The sequence below is a fragment of the Rhipicephalus sanguineus genome, chromosome 11, assembly GCF_013339695.2.
Source record: "Rhipicephalus sanguineus isolate Rsan-2018 chromosome 11, BIME_Rsan_1.4, whole genome shotgun sequence".
In the NCBI taxonomy this organism is placed as follows: domain Eukaryota; kingdom Metazoa; phylum Arthropoda; class Arachnida; order Ixodida; family Ixodidae; genus Rhipicephalus; species Rhipicephalus sanguineus.
Genome location: NC_051186.1, coordinates 116414165 through 116430929, shown reverse-complemented (window position 1 = coordinate 116430929; position 16765 = coordinate 116414165). Strand labels below are relative to the sequence as shown.

Genomic DNA, 16765 nt, shown 5'->3' with positions numbered 1-16765 from the left:
TCTTGTCTAAATCCCACCTTACATAAATTGCTTACTCGGAGTATTTCATTGATGCTGAATGAAGCAACTTAATACCTGTTCGGTCCCTTCTTAGGCCCTTCCGCAAGGTCAACGACCCCATTGTACGTTTCTAATAACATCGGTGTGTAATCAGTAGGTGTTTTTCAGGAATGATCCGGTGCGTGTTCTTTTGTAAATTGTTAGCGCAACGGTCAATGTGTTGTTCAGTTGCCATAGTTATCACGAAACGCTGACAAATAATGAAGTTCTCTTACTGAAATAACTTTTGATAGGAGGATCCCTTTCGAGTGTCACGAAGGGTATTAAGGGCAAGAAATGTTTTCTTTGTTGTTGGCTTTCATTTGTTAAAGAAAGTGCGTATGATCACATAGTGCTGTTCCATAATACGCGAGTCGATATATTTACTGAGTACAAATCAAATAAATAAATACAACGCTACTGAGAAGCCGCGGGCGTTCGGATATTGTAGGTGTCTTCGAAAGATAACGAATGGTGTACTGTCGCACTTCCTGCGAAAAAAATGGCTAGTCAAACGCCGAGGAAAACCATAATTTTTTTACCGAAGGACGAAGGCGGTGGCGTGGCGGACAAGGGCAGCGTTTTGCCGAATCCAGAGCGCGTGAGTTCGGCTAATCGGAACTGGAGCCATTCAATCTTTCGTAATGAACGTCTACTTGTGCAAAATACCGTATAAAAGCCTGACGAGGGACTACCACTAAAATTCTAAGTACCCCGCGACGCAAGTACTTTTTTGTTATATTCCGAGCTGCTTGAAGAACTCACTGCGCAGCTGTGAATACGTACGCTTTTATGATGTGGATTTTGCATTACCTGGAAAGCAAAGTACGATCAATAATTACTATGCATTTAGTCGCTGAAAAAAATCTTAATTATATCATGGCCACCATAAATGAGAACAGTGATGGGAAAAATATCTGTTTCCTCGTGATGTGTCCTCATCAAGAGCGTTTTTGCCGCTTTCCACAGGTTGATCATTCTATATATTGATTTTAGGCAATGAAGCCACCACTAATTGATCACACTTACTTGCGTGTCAAGTGTTTTAGCCTATAGTAGAATCACGTATAGTTCATTTACTTCATAGCACTTCCTTATGGTGTAATGCGGTATCACTATTATAAAAAGGGCCCGGCGGATTTAGACGACAAAACTAAAGACACATGTTTGTGTGCTCATTCCGGCAAACTGGATGCCTCCAGGTGGTATGGGAGGGACTGTTGGACAGCTGCCCGCTCGTATAAAGATCACGTTCTATGTGACTGAGCTGGCAAAAAAAGAGTTTTTCACGCTCAAAATCAAGGCTACGAGCGGCATGCGCTAAAATGTTGACTTTAGAAGGAATACGCATTAATGTACACGGGAGAAAGACCGTCGCTGTAGCTCAATAGGTAGAGCCTCGCACGTGTTATCCGGAGGTTGTACTTTCGGTCAATACCGGATGCAAGTAATCTTTTGGTAAACTGTTATTTCTTTAGTTTGTAATTACAATTACCACGTTAAAGTTGAAGACTACAACTAATGCGCGTATATTTCCCTCCGCTTCATTTTCTGTAGCTTTCATTAGGTTCTTCATAATAAAGAAAATGAGCCCCTTATCAATTCTTCTTGACCCATTGAAGATTTTGTTCGTGTGTATTGAGTCTTTCCGTCTCACTCCGTCACGCCGCTTTCATATTAATTAATCCGTGCCACGTCACCCCGTTATCAGTTCATTTTAATGTCACGCGCAGAGATCCCGTTTCACAATCACGTGTAGTGATAGGGAAGCTGCAAGGGGCTGTTGAAAATCGAACAGTCTAGAACGGCATTTTAGTTTGCAATAGAAACGTGCGCTTTTCAACAGTAAGGTAGTTGATAATATCAGCAAAGTGCTTAGGAAAACGAATGCGACAAGGAAGCGCTTTAATAACCCGCCGCGGTGGTCTAGTGGTTGTGGTGCTCGACTGTTAACCCAAAGGCATCGGGATCGAATCTCGGCAGCGGCAGCCGCATTTTCGATGGAGACGAAAATTTACATTTAGGTACAATGTCAAGAACCACAGGTGGTTGAAATTTCAGGAGCCCTCCACTACCGTGTCCCTCGTAATCATATCTTGGTTGTACAACGGTAAGCCCTAACAATTATTATCACGCCTAAATATCAAAAAATATATGTACAGGCGATGTCCTGCCCAAAAGGTAATTACTGCATGGTGATGCACGTTACCCACTAATGCCGATCAACACACAAACGTTGCAATGCGATCGTTAAGATGGTCTTGGTTTGACATGAGCCATACCACGAGACGTTCTTCTTTATTCACTTGATGTAATGAACTAACACCAATGCGCAACAAGTGCTATTGAAATTTCTTATCGAGACAATTCGCAAAAGTAACCTCGGCATTATCAAACCAAAACATTGTGCATATATCTTGTAGTACATGCCTGGTTTGCAATACATACTTGCGTTGTACGGCATCTGTCACTGGGTTGAGTGAGTGGCTACGTGGCTTAAACAGTTTTGCTCGCGGCTTGCTATATACATCTGGTATTACATGTGATCATAGAGAATATCCGCACAGGATTATCCGATGCATCACGAGGGCACATTTGCCAATAGTTTTGACATGGCGTCTTCGCTTGAACTCAGTTGCATAATGTCCCTACCCTTGTAGACACGTCACCGAAAACAAGTGGACGTAGTCAAGAAACAAGTGTCCTTAAAGTAATTTACCCAAGAAAATGCCGAATAGTCATAAAGAAATACATCACCGAAGTGATGTATTCGTGAACCACCCAATTCATTGATGCACTGTTCAGCCCAGGGCGCGCTACAGGGCCAGTAATAAACATACCAATAATTATCACTACGCGTCTTTCCACTGGCGCTTGCCGCGATGAGTGTTAGAGGATGGTGAAACTTAAGAAATAAGCACCACATTCTTACTTTATAAGAATGAGAATTGTGCTTGTAATATGAAGTCGCACGAAAAAAACGTTTTCTGGGTGTCAAGTTTCTCACTACCCTACATCTCCTAGTATACATAGTGGACCCTTCTTTCGTCGATGTAGTTGACAGCGGATTCTGTGCACTGTAGGACCAGCGATCGTCCTCATACAGAGATGCATTTCCGTAACGTGCGCAGATATTCGGCCCATAACAAAAATGAACGCTGCTATCGTATATTGTTTTGAAATTGTGGACGGCAATTGTGAGAAAAATACTTCAAATGTTAGAAATTTCCTATGGGAGCCATCTGCGCCCTTTGTTTCTTATGTTTTGCTATGTTCATGAATCCCATTAGTATGTCTATAGGGATGCGACAATAACTATTGTATTAAACCAAAGCGCTTAGATGCGTCTTCAAACGCGAAAGGTGACCTTCGGAGTCAACACGAGTGATGTGAGAACCTCACGTTATGACGTCATTATGACATCAGAGATCACAAGAAATTGTAACGCCATTGTGGTGTCAATATGACGTTACATGATGACGTCCTCCCATGTCATTGCTTGGTCAATGGTGGGCAGATACCGGAGGCAATGGAAAAACCACGTGAGCTGTGCACAAAGCTTCCAATGCCTCTCGTACCGGAAGCAGTGCAAAACAATGTTGTGTGATTAACTGGTGTAAAATATGTAAAATGTTCGAGGGTATACATTGTACTTGAGGCTTTCTAGAAGGTGTTCTGAAGCATCCTATAACCTTCTGTTGATATATTTAAGCTAAATTTAAGAGTGTTCGTTGATCTCTAGAATGAGCAGCCTGCATAACATAAAGATTCGTCTCAATGAACGCTTGTGCGAATGGACACATCACTCAGAAATGTTGTCAAAATGAAGAGAGTGACTGTGCGTATATGAAGCCGACAAAGATAATGCAGGCCTATTCAACGATGGCCTATCCCTGAGAAATTGTTTCTGTGGTGTATTTCAAAATGCTTGGCTGCAAGAAGGGAAACCTGGTCCAGTTGGTTATAGTTCCTGTTTGAAGAGCTCACAGCGCTAAACAGACGAGGATGATGACAAGCGCCCGAGTCGTTACCTTCTGTTTTCTACGTCCTCCATTTTTCGCGCTGTAAGCTCTTTTACTGCGCTTACGACGTGTTAGGTGCCGTTGGGTGTTGTTTTCCCTTTTTTGGCACTTCGCATCGGCAGATTGTTATTGAAGAGCCAGTTTGACTTCACGGCACTCTAGATTCGCACGTACGCAGTGATTTAAATTTCAGACATTTATTAATCCCGGAAAACTCGATCATAGTCGTATTTAGTAGGCAACACCACTGTTCGATTTAGGCTGAATACAGGGACAGTTGAACCAGCATGGTACCTACATCTTATCATTGACCTAAATTCCAACTGCCACTAGAGGGTGCATTTTGCCACTCTCAGCTTATCACGTGGTTTCCGGCTACAAGCTTGCAGTTTAAAATTCATATAAAGTATTCATTTCTGGGCTCCAGGTAACAAGGTGTTTCTGCTTTCGCTTTTTATCGCCTGCCACAGAAATCCTCCTGCCAAACGTCGCTCGTTTCCTGTCTGCGCTTAGCGTTCTTTCACAGTGCACATCTTTGCCGGTTAGAGTATAATTTCTTTACAAAAAGTTTAAATCGGGCCCAAGTTATTCAAGAAACCTTGATCGTTTTGGCTCCCTTGTTTCAAAAAGTGGGAGGATGAGGGCAAAGGAGACAATGTCTCCGAAATTGAACTTTAAAAGCATTTCGAGATAGTCTAACTGACCATGCCTAACATTTTTAATTTTTATCTTCACGAAATATATAGATATTTCTGTGTAATTTCACTTGAGAAATGAGCTACCTAATGAGCTAAGTGTACCTTATGTCTCAAAAGGTGCGTTCAGAACTCCGGAACAAATGACACCTGGTGTTACTTATCAAGGTGCCGATCGCATGAACTTAGCTTAGGTGCATGAGTTCTAATGGGTAAATATTTGGACGACCTTAAATGGCAGTATGCAATGCGACTCTCCTCCATGGAACAGCTATGCAGGAACGTGTGATAATGCAACAAATGAGCTACTTAGCAGACTTTCCAGAGGAGAATATCAGCAAATTCTTTTTGATGCAAAATACACTTCACGGGCAGAGACAATAAACAACATGGACGCTCGTGGAAGCACGGTGCGTGTTGATTGCTAGGAATAAACAAAGTTAGTATTTGCAAAAACTTTAAATAATGTTCCTTATTTAGCGAGAAGATTTAGTGTGACTACTTGCCAATCTGTTCCGATTATGAACTGCAGCTGGATTTGACTGCTTGTTAAAAGGAGTATGGTGGAAACGACGTTAAAGCAGCGATGCATTTGCGTCATTCCCGCTTGAGAGAGCCTCGATATAAATTGTTCAGACAACTCTCAGTATTAGAAAGTCCTATGTCTATTCCGCGCAGGTGGTGCACCTAATGCTTGGGTCTTGAATAATGCGAAAATCTACGGTCGCCCAACGTACGTTAAAAACAAGATACCTGTGCGTCACGGCAAACAAGGTATCTCATTGTCCTTCTTTTACTGTCAAAACACAATAGCTAGAGTCAAGTTTGAATGCAGCTGTTTTCAACCAAACAAGATAGTCTGAACAGCACAGCAAAGAACGTCATCGTACTGCCTACTGAAATGTTTCGTATTCCGTTGCAATAATTTCACATGTTTCCATATGGAATCCATATATTTTCCGTATACTTTCCATATATTCTCCATCTGTTTCCGTAAGATTCTTACGGAAACATGCGGAATCATTGGAATAGCATACGGAACGTTTCAGTAGGGCTGAGATAATTCCGAGGGTTTTGTTTCACAGGGACAATTGCTACAGAACCAGAATGGGTGTGCCCAATGTTATAGCACATTAGCGGAGAAATGAAATCTAGGAGTGCGACTAGGGGTCAAAAATGATATAGCTAATAACTGCAAGAAACACTGTACCATTTTCGAGAGGGAAGCAAAGTTGGTGAATAAACTTTGTATCCAAACATCACCTCACGATTTTCTTTGTTTTCTTAGCCTAAACACATCAGCATGGAATGCAACAGTGTTGTACATGGCCCAATCGATGCAAGTGACCCACGTTTTTCGTCTAAGATATGAAATTTACCAATGTGGAATGTTCCGATGTTCTTGTAGCAACTTTCCCTATCTTCTGTCTATCGTTCCCTGAAGGGTCATGTACCCATCAATAAAACTATTGTTGCTTCTTATGTAATCAGTGGTTACAGTACTTTCTAGCAAAGCTACGAATGTGCACAAATTGTGCTTAACGCGCAACATTCACGCGCCCGCCAATTCCCAACTTCTGCAAGGTCCATGGCAATACTTCGCGTTTCCGGTGACGTCGATGTGCAATGAATAATTACCTTGAAGACGTATATTTTGTTAAGCTATACCAAAGTAATCATTGCTGTGTAATTGTCTTATTAATCCACTAAGGGCCAACAAGCACAGCTTTCTTTGAGTGTTGTCCGCGAACCATTTTAGGTAATGTAGGTCGTCCGCTTGACATAACATCCCTCTAACAGTGTCTTGAACGTGGCATGGTCGTTTGCAGGCTAGTTTGCGAGTAACTTCGCAATGACAGCACTAGCTTGGTAATTTGCTTTTGTTCCATTCACTGTTTACTATTCTGGCACCTTGTGTTTTCAAAGTGGCGTCGGGCGGTATGAACACGTGTGTTGAAGCATATTCCTAGGAAGGTTTTCCATGGGTTACAGAATATTTAAAATTGTCATAAATACGGAACCATTAGTAGACAGCTGAAAATATGGAAACACAATTCGTCTGGTTTCTATCTCTGAATAACAACAGGTAGGCAACGCACCACAGCATGTAGTGTCCTTATACAGCTATTGGTAGTATATCTAGCAGTGGCACAATGTTTCACGCACGCCGTAATGGCCACGATCGGTGCTATCACTCGCAGGCTTCCTTGCATAGGCAAACGCGATAAAGTGGAGAAGATGGCGAACGCTGATGTAGCTCAATAGGTAGAGCATGAGACATGTTTTCTGACGGTTGCACGTTTGGTCCCTGCCATTCCCAGGTTATCTTTTAGTCGACCATATTGTCTTCACTTTTATATCGTGATTACTAAAACAACATCCGCTATACTTTGCTTCTTGTCTGATTGGTTTCATTAATGTAGTGTGCAGCCACCCTAAGGTTGCTTGGTGCTTTCTCGTGCTGAAATGACATAAAAAAGAGCGCACTCGTCAACGTAATTTTGATTTTTTTAATATATAGAAAAATTTCAGCAGAATACTTTCAGTCGATATTTGCATCATGTACATGAAATACAGCAGCCACTGCAGCACGTATGCGCACATTCGCAATGGGTCCATGATTTCATGGCTTGAGCCGCAAGAATATTCAGTTTTGCTAAATACAACATACTGAAACACTTTAATATCTATCTTTAGTTTTAACACCATCTGCGTGTGTTCGCAGGTGCTCACAACAATCCATTTTATGGCACGGTTGAGACATCGGCTGTGATTGAAAGTGGAGGGAATCTCTAGAGAACACAGACACTGGAAGCGATGTTAAATCACAGACCGAGAAATATCCTAGAGCCACGACTTTGTGAGGGTGACTCGGCATGGAGTTATGAGAGATTATCTAGGAAGGAACGTCGGTGTATCTAGAACTGCTGAATATCAAAGGAAATTGAGAGCTATTAAGCATTCTCTAATACAATTGTTTGCATTTTTGTCATTAGTTGATTATTGGCCCGCAGACTTGTTAGAACACATATGTCATTTGCAAATGAATCCCGCACGGTGGCAGAATGGTTCACAATGGGAAAGTAGACACCCCTTTCTAGCATGAAGGCACAAAGAAAATCATCAATCCATGGATCTCCTTGTGGCTTCGTGCTACAGATGGGTTGTTCTCTATTTTGCTTTTCTTAAGATGACATGACATGACAAGAATTTTATTGGAGTCCTGAGGAACTCGAATCTGGGGAGCCGGAGGCCGCCAGATCAAGTTGGTGGCTCCGCCCAAGATGGGACTGGAAGTCGAAGTTCCGTCGCGATGTCGTGGGCTTTCTGGACAGCCTGGAGTTGGGTGTGAAGATCGCTGCTCTTCAGAGATTCCTCCCATTGCTCTTTCGTGAAGGGTGGAAAGGCAGGAAATGTTGGGCACAGCCAGCGCATGTTGTCGAGAGAACATGAGTCATAGCCGCATTTGGGGAAGGACTGCAAGTGGTCGGGGTCTGTCCAACTAAGGCACCGAAGAGTGGGATTCGAACGGGTTTACAGACGTCTGAATGTGGTAGCCTGAGGCCTGTTCAGTTTGGGGCGGGTTAGTGGAATTTTTTTCCTGGCCACGGATAGCCCGGCTCGCCACGAGGTCGACATAAATACAGAATCATTGCGTACTTTTCACGAAATTATTTCCTACTACCACATATGACATTTATTTTAATGTAAATAGCTAGGTGCACATGTGTCGAAAGCTTTTACAGCGAAAGCTGTTAGGAGATTACTTTCTTTATTTTTTTCACAACCACAACCAAAATGATAACATACGGAATATACACACTTGATAAAAACACTAGCTCCAGGAGATTAAAACAAGGGCCGTTTTTGGCGCCGTAGTTTTCCACCGCCGCCGGTGTCCGTAACCAATATCACGCGAGATAAGAAAATATTCAGGATGGAACGTGGTTCAAACCTGGGCACGCTGCGTGGGAGCCCAGTATTCTACGTCAGAGTCATGCCGGTGCTTGAAGCTGTTTGTAAAAAGACCCTATACATGGCTTCATATCGAGAAGCAACCACGGTAACATATGTAAGGTAGTGCGGTAACAAACACGCATCACACGACGCGAATTCTGTAACCAGGCGTCACACAATGCGAATTGCGCAACGAGTGTGCTGTTGAATGCTTCCAACCGATTATCAAGTGCTCTGCCATAATTCTTCATCGTCATCAGCCACAGCATCAACAAAGTGCACATAATGCCTCACAGGTGTTTAGCGGGTACCACGGTTCTCCGCATAATGACGAAAAATTGCATTGTGGCTGCTTCCCTACTTCAGAAAAATTATGATGATTCATAGCATTGTGGGTTCCTCGCAAGTGCACTTCTGTTGGTTGCCACGGAAGCCATAAGGCTCTCATGATCGATCTCCTCAGGCTCTTAATAAAGCTATTTCCCTCTTTCTCTCTCTCTCTGTTTCCCGCGTTAACATATGTTATAAAGCGTGGTGGGTGAGTAAAATAACGACCGGGCGTCACAAATTGCGAATTACGTAAATAGTGGGTCGTTATAACCTTCCAACCCATTACAAGAGGCTCAGCCTCAATTCTTCATCGTCATCAACCATCGCATCAACAAAGTGCCCATAATGCCTCACAGATGGTATGTCGCTTCTCTGCAGCATGACGAATAATATCCCGGTGGGTGTTTCCCAACTTCACAAAAATATTTGTGGTGTAGTGGGTGCATTCCTAGTGTACTTGTATTAGTAAACACAAGAGAGTTTATAACGGGCTCTAGAAATGCCGCTCTTCCAGCTTTCTCTGTGACTGTGTTGCGCTTTCCACGCAGGTGTGGCGTTTTATTTTTTTTTGTTGTTGTTGAATGGACGAATTCCCCAAAGAATTTATGTTGACAAATTAGTTTATGTAGCATTGCCTAATGCGAATGCTATCTTTTTCTTCTTTTTATTTATATGTTGTTAAAGAAACTTGCTTCACTCTTGTATTACCCTGTATAACACGTCGCGTTGTTTATAAGTTTTAAGCGCTTGCATTGAAGGGTTATCGTCTTTTGCAATATGGATGTATTATTTCTCGTATGCAATATATGGGGCTCTGGTGCTTTCAAGTGAATTAGTTTTCACATTTGACCCGAGCATGTGCCCATTGTAGCTTGGGAACCAGCTGAACTTCAACAGGAATCATCACTATCCACGCGAGTGACCCATACCAAGACGTGAAAACGGCCTCTGGGAGGTCTCAGTTATAGGTATCTAATCGATACGCTGCCTGGTAATACTTCACGAAAAAGAATGCAATATTTATCGGTCTTTGCTTGCTGTCACCGTTGTTTGTAAGACAAGTCGAAGTCAACGTATCTTGAAAAATGAATTACTGAAGCGCCCCAGTCATCAGCGCCCAGGGATGAAAACGCCAGCAGATCGAACTGCTTCGCTATATACTTAATACAAGTATTCCGTGTCCATCTACGTCAGCATAACGCTGGCTGTATTGACACGGGTGTAAAGATCACATAGAAATATAAGTCAGACCGATAAGACATTCAAGAAAACTGAAAAACTGCAGCACAGTTCGAGAAACCAAGGGTATTTGTATATTCAGGCTGAACCCTACGAGCCCCCGCCACCCTGCGCGCTTTCACGAACAGGTCGGGCTGGTTCCGGGAGTTGGTGTTACAAAGCGAGGCTTCCCACAGTTGCGTGGCGGGGCATGGCAACATTTTAGGCCATCTATAATTTGAAATTTTTTGTTATTGTAAGATCACATAATTTGCTGCTGCTTATATATTTCGTCAGAGGCAAACGCAGGTGGGATGATGATGACGAACGCCTTTTATATGCATTTATTATTAACACATGTTCCTGTAATAGACAAAAAACGTTGCAAGGTTATTCTTTCTGCCACAGTTAAAGATGCCAGTATGAGCCCGTGGCCGGCTCTGTTTTCAGATGCCCATGAAGCGAATGTCCAAATATACATACGAGTACACCATACACTTGCACTCTTCATCGGTGTTTGGCATAAGTGTAAGATATGTTAGCCAACGCCACCCTGAAAATTGTGAGTCTCAGCCCTCGCCTAGCTATATTACTGATGAGCAATAACACTGGTTAGCAATAGCTAATGCTAGCTAGTATTGGCTATGGCACAAATCAGTCTAAAGAGCTATAAGTAAGACAGTGCATGTAGCACGACTACAAAAGTAACAGCACTTGTAGCTTCTATGACGAGTTATGCAACACATGTGTGTAAGTCCAAGATATCGCCAAATTAGGCAGTGTTTTACATATGTTATATTGTAAAGGAAGCAGAAATTCATACGTGCATAAAACCGTGTTTAGCGCATTTTTATAAAGCAATGTTGGTGTCTGGCGGCTTGCTCGTGCCACTCCAGTAGAGGATACTAGAACAGGAAAGCACTCGGAGCGGTCTCAGCACCAATGTACAGAAAGTGAAGACAAAAAGGGTCAAGCCGCTCGTGGGCTGCGATCGGTAGCCAGCAATGTGTCGTCATTTCAGAATTGCGCACGGCTCTGTCAAATTGGCATAGGGGTGGAATGCCCGCTTACCACTCAGAATGCGCAGGTTCGAATCTCAGCTGTAGATGGTTGGTTTTTATTTTTATTCTCACTTGTTATAGCTGAATTGGGTTTCTTTGTTTCTTAAAACTAGATTCAATTGCTACGCATTGCTGCAAAAAGAAACGTAATCTGTGAAGTCTCGTTTCGAGTCTCATATTCGCAAAAATCTCGGAGGCCATATTTTACGTTTTTATTGATTGCAATGCGGTGGCACTGCAAATATTTACGCTCACAGTCAAATTTCTCCTATTTCACTTCACATTTCAGGCTACTTTTTGTAGCGGTACGTAGCAAGTGAAGCTCATTTTAAGAACGAAACGAAAACCACTACAGCTGTAACGAGGGGCGCTGAAAATAAAAACCACCTTCTACAGCTGAGATTCTAACCAGGGCATTTTCAGTTGGAAGCGTGCATCCTACTGCTTCACCACTTTGAAGGACATGCGCGCAACTCTTAAACGCCGACACATTGCAAGCTACGGATCACAGCGCCGGAAGCGACTTGGCCCTGCTTGGGCTTCAATTTTCGAAGCTGATTCCGAGCCCCACCACGATGGTCTAGTGGTTATGGCGCTCGGCTGCTGACCCGAAGGTCGCGGGATCGAATCGCAACCGCGGTGGCTGCATTTTCGATGGAGGCGAAAATGTTTGAGGCCAGTGTACTTAGATTTAGGTGCACTTTAAAGAACCCAAGTGGTCAAAATTTCCGGAGTCCTTCGCTACGGCGTCTCTCATGATCATATATTGGCTTTGGGACGTTAACCACCAGATATCATCATCGTCAAGCTTATTCCGAGCACCCCTCTTTTCTAGTACACTCTAACTGCAAGTACAGTGAAGAAAATGAAGTTGAAACGCTACGAGCACGCACTGCTTGAAGATCTCGTATCCTCAAGGTTATATGCTTCAGCACCACAGGACAACAAGATATTCTGGTGCAAGTGCTGGGTATTTTTATATGCACTGCCACCGGCACGTAAGTCTCACTGCTACTCCTGTTGTCTAGGATTAAACTTTCCTTCCGCACAACTGCCCACATCAGTACCTATCATATGAAACTGATCCTCTCCCAGACACTTCCAGAGACACGTAAATCACATCAACGATAAAGCTCAACAGCTCGTTTTGCAGAAATTCTAGTGTAGTTGTCGGTATCGGCGTTCGTGTCGGCGTCATCGGTTTGAGCGAATAATCATCTTGCCTGTGACCGAAAAATCATCATGCAACTAAAATAAATGTAATAAAGATCTTCGACTCGAGTGAGAATCGGACCCACGTCGTCTGTGTAGCAAGCAAGCGTTCTATCACAGAGCCCCGCTGTTGCCTAAAACTGTTTCCGAAAACAATACTATATGAATGTCACGTAGTGAAAGAAATCTTGACGCATGTAATATTGCGTGAAAGAAGCGTAGAATCGCGCCAGGCGTCAAAACACATGAATTGCGCAACGAGTGGGTGTTTTATGGGCCCACCTATTACAAAGCGCTCAGACATACTCAATCGTCATCAGCTGCAATAGCATAGTGGGCCCTTCGCTGATTCGCAAAAATAACAATGGCGCAGTGGAAACTTAGCAGCTATACTTGCAGTAAGCATTCTAGGAAAATTTCAAAAGGCCAATCTTACAGGTACAGTCGTTTGTTTTCTTACGGCACGGTTGAAGGGTGTACTAAGAACCAAAGCTAGGCTAGCAATTGAGAAGGCGATGCGCACGGGGCCCGATTGCGCTAAGGCGTCTTACTCTCCAAGGCGCAGCTCAAGAGTGCTCCAAGTTTTTGAGGACGCTGAAGAAAGGTCTGAGCAATTGGAGACACGATATGAGGCTCCGATATGCCTAGTTTAGGTGGCGCGCTCGAATGCCGCTTGATTTGAAAGTCACAAATCTGCCCTTGGCACCCAGCGTGTGTTTGTAGTTAGCGGCGCAATACATACGGCAATTTGAACCACTTGTAACAAGAAAACGGGCTCACAAATACAAGATACAGAGAAAAGAGAGATTCGCGATGTTCGTCGAGGCGATGCTGCGGTTACTGTGTTGCACCATATCCACAACGACCATAGCACAGAACGCTTTTTTGGAATGTGTGAAAACAGTTGCTCGTAGGGTTTTTGCAACACACTAGAAATCGTGCTGTAATTTGTCTGCAAAATCGCAACATTTCTCAGCTGCACAATCCGCGGCTAAATTTACGCAGCAAGAACATCTACGGTTTAAGCTAAGGCAGCAAGCGTGTTTTCTTCAAGATGTTAGTCTTGACAAAGCGAAAGTTAAGCTAGCCGGCTCAGATAGAAAACCGGCAAGGACGAATCCCACGGCCGTCAAAGTATTTCAGGCTGGCACAGAGCTGGCACCATTGTGGTCCGGTACAATAATTTCCCCCGCAGAAAAGAGCCCACCTGGCAACCCTAAGGAAATTACACTACAGAAAGGTCGCAGCGCGGCTTCAGGTGTGATACGGCTGTGACATGCCCTGTGTCACGCCCTCGGCAGCGATGGTTGGAGGGTGGCTTGATAACATAGATGACGGGAGCCGTTTTTTGCACTACATGGTATGGGTCGTGGTAGTTAGACGAAAGATTTCGCGAAAGTCCACGAGCAGCGGCAGGGAACCAGAGCCAAACCAGCATTCCCGTGGAATATTGAGCTCTAGATGCAGAGGCGTCGTGGCGATTTTCTTGGCGCCACTAACCCTGCGCGGTAAACGATCGATGCGAGCTGATGACACTCGCATAAGCAGCCGCTTCCGAAACATCGGCTTGGTAGGCGCGAACGGTGTGCATCGAGCACGAAGATTCACATCCGTATAGGAGGAAGAAATGCAAGAAGCCTGCTGTATTTTGTGGTGCCGAGCTGTAGGCGTAGGTGACGAAAGGGAGCCACCGGTCCCACTTAGGGTGATCGTCAGACACGTATATTGCAAGCCTGTCACCACGGGCACGATTAAAGCATTCCGCCATGCCGTTTGCTTGAGGATGGTACGCCGAGGTTGTGCGGTGGACAATGTGATTTTCATTTAAGAGTGCGTCGACGTCGTTCGAGAGAAACAGGCGGCCACGGTCACTTAGTAACTCGCGCGCTGCGCCGTACCGCAACATGAAGTGGTGAAGAAAAAATACGGCAGATCCCACGTACCGTGGGAGTCAATGTGTACACGAAACATGCGGCGGGAAGATGACTGTGGCGTAATTTTTTTGTGAGCGAAACATAACAAAATGACGCAAAAGATTTGTGTAAATTTGATACGCACACATATGTGTTGAAAAGACGAATATGTGTTATATAAAGAGTTGTTTACAGTTGGGTAACGGTGCCCACGGCAACGTAGGCATTAGCAACACCAGAAGCTGTAAGGTGATATGTAGTGCTTATACTTGTCCCATATGATGGAGAACACACGCACGTTTTACGATCCCGTGTACATGTGTGGAAGAGGTTCTTGACAGTTCTTGAACAAGGTCATCATCACCGTGATCAGTGAGCACAAGTAGCTGGCCATGACTTGCTATCGGATCGGGTGGCGATTGCGGTGACGAGGGGTCGACGTGTAGTGATGTATGAGGTATCGTAGGCGCGCTGGAAGTCGTGGATGCCTCGGTCATTTCGTGGACAAATTGTCCGTCGATAGAGCCGGTGACATGTCGGAACCTGAAGTCACCCTTCGCGTTGGTGAGTTATAGCCGTCGAGGATGGCAGGCCTGGATAGTGCTACGTAGACCAACATCAGTGGATGGCGCTTGTCGTATTCGTAGACTACCTGGGCGTATGTGGCCTACGTAGCCTAGTGTACAAGGGGGCTGTCAATCAATTTGGCATCATTCTCGGTCAGCATGAGGCCATTGCCCAGGATTGTAAGGAATGATGAGGCCATTGCCTTCTTCTGGCGGACTAAGTGCCCTTCACGGTGCGATGATGTGAATATTATACGTAACTTTAGGTAATGTATTCCTTCGGAGTGGCGCAATGATTCAGTATAGCTTGCTGAATCATAATACAAATGTAATGTTTATTAGACTGCTATAAAAGCGGAACAACACTGGAACCACAGACATAATCAGATATGACGCCTGTATCGCAGGAGTACAGATGTAATGTTTATTGCTTTCTTGTAAAATAAATAGCCACCACCACAAGCACAACTGACGTTGCACCAATATTACGCCTGCATAGGCTGTTTTTCCAAACCACCTTATAGGCCTGGCGTGGCACTGTGGTAGAATACCTGATTGGCACGCAGAATGCTTGGGTTCGATTCCTGCGTTGATCCTAGTTTTCATTCTTTCCAATACGTCGGGTCAACGCTGCCGCTGTCGGTTTTTCTTAAAGCTCTCGCATTTAAGTTAACAATGTCTGTTCTCGCCATTCCTGGCTATATATAAACTGTCAAATCACCTGTGGCATATACCCGTACACCGCGGGTGCCACATGTGTCTAGAAGAAAGGGAAAGGACGTAGGCGACAGAATTTTCACGTTATTCATGTCGTGACCCGACGGTCATATTCGCCAAACGCTTTTACCTTTGCATGCCACTTTTGGTCTACGCCAAGTTAAGCAGGCGATGCCGGCTAGATAGATAGATAGATAGATAGATAGATAGATAGATAGATAGATAGAAACGCTCAAAGTGCCAAAGGTTCGATAAGAAATGATTCGAATTTAGTAAACGACTTCTTTCCCGGTGGTAGTTGGCAGTTCAAATGTTTGAGCCTAGCGTGTGAGATGATCTACGGTCACAATGTTGCACCGGTTGCCTTGAGGAGTGCTTGAGAGAAAACCGTAAAGCTGCGTATAGGCCCGACGCAGTCGTTTGGTCTTTAAGGGCTAGGTAAGGGTCGCAGAGAACCAGCGGTGATGTGAGGAGGCGATACATGCTGCGCCAGTAATAGCGTGACGAAGGCGCGAGTAAGTCCTCAATTTTCCAACGTGGTCACGGTGGGTGTCATCATGGAAGGCAGCGCATGCCTGAATGCATATGACCGGTGATGACAAGCAGCCACATGTGGCATCGCCCGGTAATTTCAGCGATGCATCGAGCCCTCACGCATAACAAGTTGTTTTGCATGACGACGGAGGGAGTGTGAGATGCATTCTGGCTAATGGATAGAGAGGACGTGAAGCAGGAGAGCGAACCAGGGACTCTTGTGCTGCTTGGCCGGCATGTCAGTGATGCTAAGAGATGAAGAATTGCAAGCGGAAGTTGCGAAGACGTGGTCAGGAGGTAGCGGAGAGCGCGATAGGGCATCAGCGTCTCAATGACTGCGTCACAAGCGATAATTCACACGTATATCGCTTTCTTTAAGGCGTAATGCCCAGCCAGGGAGGCGGCCTGTACAAAGTCTCTCATTGACGATAGCAGCATAAGGCATGGTTGTTTGTGACATCAAACTGGCGTGAGCAAAAATATTTGTGGATTTTCTACATT

General features: G+C 44.3%; 2 long non-coding RNA genes across 3 annotated transcripts in view; both read right to left on the bottom strand.

Moving 5' to 3' along the window:
* The window catches only part of LOC119374383 (uncharacterized), a 239275-nt gene that overhangs the window by 133631 nt on the left and 88879 nt on the right, over positions 1-16765 (bottom strand). The window lies entirely within an intron of this gene.
* LOC119374381 (uncharacterized) overlaps positions 1-16765 on the bottom strand; it is a 67186-nt gene that overhangs the window by 47685 nt on the left and 2736 nt on the right. Inside the window, exon 1 of one of the 2 annotated variants that reach the window (XR_007417917.1) lies at positions 805-853. The exons of the other annotated variant lie outside the window; for it this stretch is intronic. This is a non-coding gene — a long non-coding RNA (uncharacterized LOC119374381). Of the gene's footprint in view, positions 1-804; positions 854-16765 lie in introns of those variants that run through there. 2 annotated transcript variants of the gene reach the window in all.